This window comes from Bison bison, unplaced genomic scaffold (assembly GCF_000754665.1).
Source record: "Bison bison bison isolate TAMUID 2011002044 unplaced genomic scaffold, Bison_UMD1.0 scf7180017864209, whole genome shotgun sequence".
Taxonomy (NCBI): Eukaryota; Metazoa; Chordata; class Mammalia; order Artiodactyla; family Bovidae; genus Bison; species Bison bison.
In genome coordinates, this window is record NW_011494781.1 from 2236570 (window position 1) to 2243328 (window position 6759).

Here is a 6759-nt window from a genome sequence, read left to right on the forward strand (position 1 = left end):
TTCCAGCCCAGAATTTCTCATGATGTACTCTGCATAGAAGTTAAATAAGCAGGGTGACAATATACAGCCTTGACGAACTCCTTTTCCTATTTGGAACCAGTCTGTTGTTCCATGTCCAGTTTTAACTGTTGCTTCCTGACCTGCATACAGGTTTCTCAAGAGGCAGGTCAGGTGGTCTGGTATTCCCATCTCTTTCAGAATTTTCCACAGTTTATTGTGATCCACACAGTCAAAGACATTCCTTTAGCCAAGAGTCTGCTTTCACAGACCAATCTGTTATCAAACCAGTAGTACTGGCTGGTGGTATAGTTTTAAGCTCTCCCAAAGAGAGCCCCACCAGCACCACTCCTCCAATTGAGATCAGCTCCTCTCATCTGACCAAGTTGACCCGCCGAACTACTGACAGGAAGAGCGAGCTCCTGAAGACTCTGAAGGATGACCGGAATGGGGACTTCTCAGAGGGCAGAGAGTGTGAGAAGTTGAAAGATTTGGAGGACAATAACACACCTGAACCAAAGGAAAATGAGAGGAAGGCTGTTATCAGAATGGTCTTGCTCTCCCTGTAGAAGAGGAAGGGGAAGTCCTCTCTCACTCACTGGAAGCAGAGCACAGGTTACTGAAAGCAATGGGATGGCAGGAGTATCCTGAAAATGATGAGAATTTCCTTTCCCTCACAAAGGATGACCTCAGAGAGTACCACATGAAGACAGAGCAGCTGATAAGAAACGGCTTTAGGAAGAATGGCTTCTTGCAGTCGAAGTTCCAACCTATTCTCCCCTTGGAGGACCACTTGCAGAGCAGAGTTTGAGGACTCAGACACAGAGACAAGCAGCAGTGAGACATCTGATGACAATGCCTGGAAGTAGGCATATAAATGCTCACAGTTAAATCTGACCCAGTAAACTCAGCTTGTGTGTTTAGGGATTATACAGAAGAAATCGTTCTTTTCCTTTTCTTATGTTATTGTTGAATACTTCATGCACAGGAAAAATAATCATATCCCAAAGAGACAGCGAACAATTGGCTTGTTTAGCTTTTGTTGTTGTTCTTCCCTGTTATCTGCTTAATAGAGAGAACTTTGTGTGGTGGGAAAGATTTTTAAAACACACACACATACACACAGTATATATGGGGCAATGCACAGGATAGAGCTGGCAGTGCAGAGAGGAAGAGACACTGGTCTGCAGCAGCAGCTTCTACTACCAGCCCTTGGGGCACTCACCCCTGTGCTCAAGCAATCACTGTCAATGACAAAGTGACTATTGAAGTTATAATTGTATTAAATTAATGCTAATAATTTGGATATTTTATTTTATTTCTGGCTGCTCAGGTAAGGTTAGCCCTTAACCAAGCATATGTGGTTTTTTCCCCCCTTTTTTTCTTTCTGGGTACAGCTGTAAAATATTTGGATATAGGAAGTGTTGTGCTATTCTTGAAGCCTTGATATTCAGGGTGGATTGTAAAATATAAATTTTTGTGAGATTTCAAAGATTAAGATTACTTTGATAACATTATTTACAGATTTAAAAGATGTGGTTATCACAGGTCTGTTGAGGGGGAAAGCTACTGCATAAAATAACTAACTTGAAATAAATAGTTTGCATCAGTTTGGGGGGAAAAAAGCTTTAATTTTAAAAAGCAAATCCAGTGTATTTCAAACTTACAAAGGCTCAAAGAATTTCTTATAAGTAGACCTCGATCCCAGGTCTCCCACATTGCAGGTGGATTCTTTACCACATGAGCCACCAGGGAAGCCCACAAGCAGACTCATACATCAGGAAATGTTAAGGGGTGTCTCTGCAAGCAGGTAGGTGATTAAATCAGATGAAAATAGGATAAAGGGATAAAGCACCAGAAATTGTGTCTACATGAATGAAAATACATGGTTTCTTCTTATTGTTTAAACCCTTTTAAAAGAGATTTGCTTCTATAAAAATACAAACTATGGATTTTGAGATTTGTAGTAAGCATTAGAAACTGGATGGTAACAAAGCTATAAAGCATAGGAGGGGAGGAATTAAAGCTTACTCCTGTGGCTTTCTTGGATATGCAGTGGTCTAACATCACTTGAAAATAGACCATGACAAGTATACCAGAAACCCAGAGTAACCACTAAAATAACAAAATACAATGTTTTTCTTTAATTATCCAACTAAAAGAAAAGACATAAATTGCCAGTATTCAAAGATGAGAGAAGTGACATCATCACAGATTCCACATATATTAAAAAGAATTATAAGGGAAAACTGTGAACAACTTTCTGTTAATAAATTTGATAACTGAAATGGATAAATTCCTTAAAATTCACCAGCTGTCAAAGTTCATTTAAAAAGAAAGAGATAACCTGATAGAAATAAAATAAATAAAAGCAATATAGTCAATATAAAACTCAGTATTCTGAGTAGTTTCAGAGACTTAGATTCTCTGAAGTTTGCTCAGAATTACACAATGCGGTGACTGGCTTCTGCATTAGCTTACTGTTTAATTTAAATCTTGAAAGCAATCCCACTGTCATGAAAGTTGGTCAAGGCACTCCCACGTGAAGAAATTCAATCGGTGGTTAAAACCATTCCCACAAAGGAAACCCCAGAAAATTAAACACAAAGGAGTATATCCTAACCTATTCTATCAGGCCAGCTACCCTAATTCCAAAACCAGATAAGAATACTACAAGAAAATAAAACTAAAAACCAATATTCTGCATTAATATGAATGCAAAAATTCTAAATAAAATTTTAGCAAATCAGGGACTCCCCTGGTGGTCCAATGGCTAAGAATCTGCCTTGCAATTCAGGGGATGAGGATTTGATTCCTGGTTGAAAACTATGACCCCACATGTCACAGAGCAACTAGGCTCATGAACTGCAACTACTGAGTCCAGGATGCTCCAGAACTTGTGCACCACAGTTGGAGAATCCATGTGTCTCAACAAAAGATCCCGCATGACACAACAAAGATCTCATGTGCTGCAACTAAGATCCAATGTAGCCAAATAAATAATTTTTTTAATGTAGCAAATTAAAGTCAATCATGTATGAAAGGGAAAATACATTATACCAATTTGGGTTTGCAAGGAATGCAAGGTTGGTTTAACATTTTAAAAATCAATGCAAATGAACATAGTTATAAACTTTAAAATGTAAAAGATTAAATATAAAAAACTAAACAATTACTTCCATTGATACAGAAAAAGCACTCAACAAAATTTCACATCTATTTCTCTTTTTTTGCCACAGAAATAGCTTATTGAGAAAATCCATCAAGAAATTATTTTTCCTCTGTGAAAATGCCCAATACAATAAATGGGATCCAGGAAGCAATATGACCAATAAAATAGGGTCTGAGGTCTTACAGACTTTAATACTATTTTGACAATAGATGACATTCACCTGCCCAAATGAACCAAATTGTTATTCAGCCAAATAACCATAAAAGCTTATTTATTTTCTTTCCATTAGGATAAAAAGTAGGCTTTCCATATCTATGCCATCGGATCTACCTCAATACGTGATAAAATACTGAGCAAGTAAATGCCAAATAGACAGCTTCTGTGTTATTACCAGGCACTGAGTGAGTCAAACATCAGTTAGCAGCAGCTTGGGACACAGGGCTCAAGGTGGGCTGAGTGAAGGCTGTGAGGTTGATGGTTTCCAGGTCTGGGGTGGGCTGGGTAGAGTTGAGCAGGAAGCAGGTGGGCACATAGGGTTGAGGAATGTGGCAGGGTTTGGGCAGCTGTCACAGCAGGTTGTCTCCAGTAACCAAACCATACGTGAGCATGGCTGGGCAGGCAGACTCATGCCCAGAATTTGTCAGAGGAGCAGACAGTAGTGGCGGGGCTGGTGGGAACATGCAGCAGAGAGGAGCACAGTAAGCTATGGCACTGGGAACCTGGTTTGCTTTTGGTATCTTGGAGTGAAAGATGAAATATCTAGGATGAAATGTCTCCTCTCACTTTGGGGCTCTTTATATATCTGCTTCATCAGGTGTTGATCCATCAAAAGGCTTCCTCTAGTTTTTATTTATGCCACCGTTTTCCACTAAAATTCTCTAATCAATTTGACATTTACTTGTCCATTAAGAGTACCTGCCCTTATTAAAGTAATTGTATTTTTGACTCATTGACTTATCACTTTTTGTCATAAGATAATCACATTTTATATTCACAGGGTCCTGGAATGCCAAATCTTACATGAATTATGGATAATTAATCCAAAAGACAATTCAGCTATAGTTTCAGAGGCTAAATTCTTCTCATTTTTTTCTTCTTAGCTTTAAATAATATGTACATGATATGATTTTTAATGGTTAATTTTAGAATATGCAACTTAAATGATTAATTGGATCAACAAAGACATGGCTAGCTACAGATGAATGTTGCATATGACTATATGCATCTCAGATGTATTTGCCTTATGTATTGATGATATAATTCAATTTCTATTGAGCAAGTAAGGTGACAGCCAGAATGGAATAAGATGAAACACTTTTCACTATTTTTTAAGCTCACATCTATTTCTAATTAAAAAAAAAACTCAAAAAATTACAACCATAAAGGTACTTATTCAATCTGATAAAGAACACCTACAGAAACCTATAGCTAATGTAATACTTGGTGGTAAAGACTGACTGCATTTCCCCTATGATTCAAGAACAAGACAAGGATGTCTGCTCTCACGATGTCTAGTCAGCAGTGTAAGCAGGCAAGCAAAAGAGATAAAAGACATTTAGATTGAAAAGGAAGAAATAAAATTTATTGATTTATGATCATCCCTGTATATTATACAGAGTGAAGTAAGTCAGAAAGAGAAAGACAAATACTGTATATTAACGCATATATATGGAATTTAGAAAGACGGTGCCAACAATCCTACCTGCAGGGCAGCAAAGGAGACACAGATGTAAAGAACAGACTTTTGGACTCAGTGGGAGAAAGCAAGGGTGGGATGATTTGAGAGAACAGCACTGAAATATGTACATTGCCATAAGTAAAATAGATGCATGAAGCAGGCACCCAAAGCCGGTGCTCTGGGACAACCCAGAGGGATAGAATGGAAGGGAGGAGGTTCAGGATGGGGGGATACATGTATACCTGTGGTTGATTCATGTCAATATATGGCAAAAAAAAATCACAATATTGTGAATTAATTATCCTCCAATTAAGATAAATTAATGAATAAAAAATCTTGATAGAATCTATTTTTTAAAAAATTGCTAGAACTAATAAGCGAGTTTAGTAAGCTTCAGGATTTTAGGTCAACATACAGCTGTTAATTCTACTCCAATATACTAGCAATGAACAATAAGAAATTGGAAGTATTAAGATAATGTGTGTGGGTGTGTACATGCTCTGTCATTCAGTCATGTCTAACTGTTTGTGACCCCATGACTATGGCCAACCAGGATCCCATCCATGGAATTTTCCAGGCAAGAATACTGGAGCAGGTTGCCATTCCCCACTCCAGGAAATCTTTCTGATCCAGGGATCTAACCTAAGTCTCTTTCAACTTCTGCATTGGCAGGTGGATTCTTTACCACCATACCACCTGGGAAGCCCATTAAGATAATACCATTTATAACAGCATCAAGAAATATAAAATACTTAGGGATAAATTTGACAAAAATGTATAAGACTTACAACTTACAGCTATGAAACTTAACTCACACTTACAACTATGAAATACTGATGAAAGAAATTAAAGAATACCTAAATAAGTTGAGAGATATACCTTATTCATGGATCAGAAGGCTCAATATTACTAAGATGTCAGAAATCCCAACAAAATTCCCAACAGCTTTAGTTGGGTAGAAATTGACAGACTAATTCTAAAATTTATATGGAAATGCAAAGTACCTGAAGTGGTCAAAACAAACTATGAAAAAAGGACAAAAGCTGGAGGCCCAACACTATCTGATCTCAGGTTTCTTTTTTATTATGCTGTAGTAATCAAGACTGTATGGACCTGATATCAAGATAGAAAAACAGACCAATGAACACAGTAAAGAACCCCAAAACAGACCCACACATTTATGGACAACTGATTTTTTTGCAAAGATGTAAATGCAATTCTGTGGGAAATAATAGCTTTTTTCAACAAATAGTGCCGAAATAATTAGACATCTTATGTAAAAAAATTTAAACGTTCATCCATACTCCATACCATATACAAAAATTAACTCAGTGGCTCATAGACATAAATGTAAAATAAGTTTTCTAGAGCAGCATCTGGGATGCAGGAATTTGAGAGAGGAATGATTGTACAGCCTGGTGGAAATTCACAAACAGATTTTCCAAGGCCTTTCAAAAGGTCATCATCATGGACTGAAAGGCATCAGACCATTTTTACAGTTGCCAAGGGGCGGTAGATTGTGGATCCAGTAAAGAAGATTTATAGGATTTCTGTTCCCCAAATCCCTAAAGAAAGAAAAGCAAAAAACAGGAAACTAATCCACTACTAAAAGAAACCACAAAAAATAATAAATTGACTGACATTTTACTACACTACATTTTTTCCTATAAAACATAGGGCATTCTGATGTATCTTCAGAAGTTTAAACAGAAGTTTTCCAGGTTGTAGATTCAAGAAATTCAAGTAGTACAGTCAAAGCAAAGCAAACTCATTATTCAATCTGTCTGACTCTCCGAAGCTCTGGAGTTTGCTGGGAAGTCAGAACACAAAGACTGGATTCTGCATTAACTTTCCATTCTATTCAAATCTTAAAAGCAAGCCCGGTCAGGTGGAGGTCAGCCAGAGCATACTC

The 6759-nt window shown here is 37.4% G+C and overlaps 1 pseudogene; it reads left to right on the forward strand.

Moving 5' to 3' along the window:
* The window catches only part of LOC104992063, a 2419-nt pseudogene extending 1553 nt beyond the window's left edge, over positions 1-866 (forward strand).
* The last annotated feature ends 5893 nt before the right edge of the window (positions 867-6759 follow it).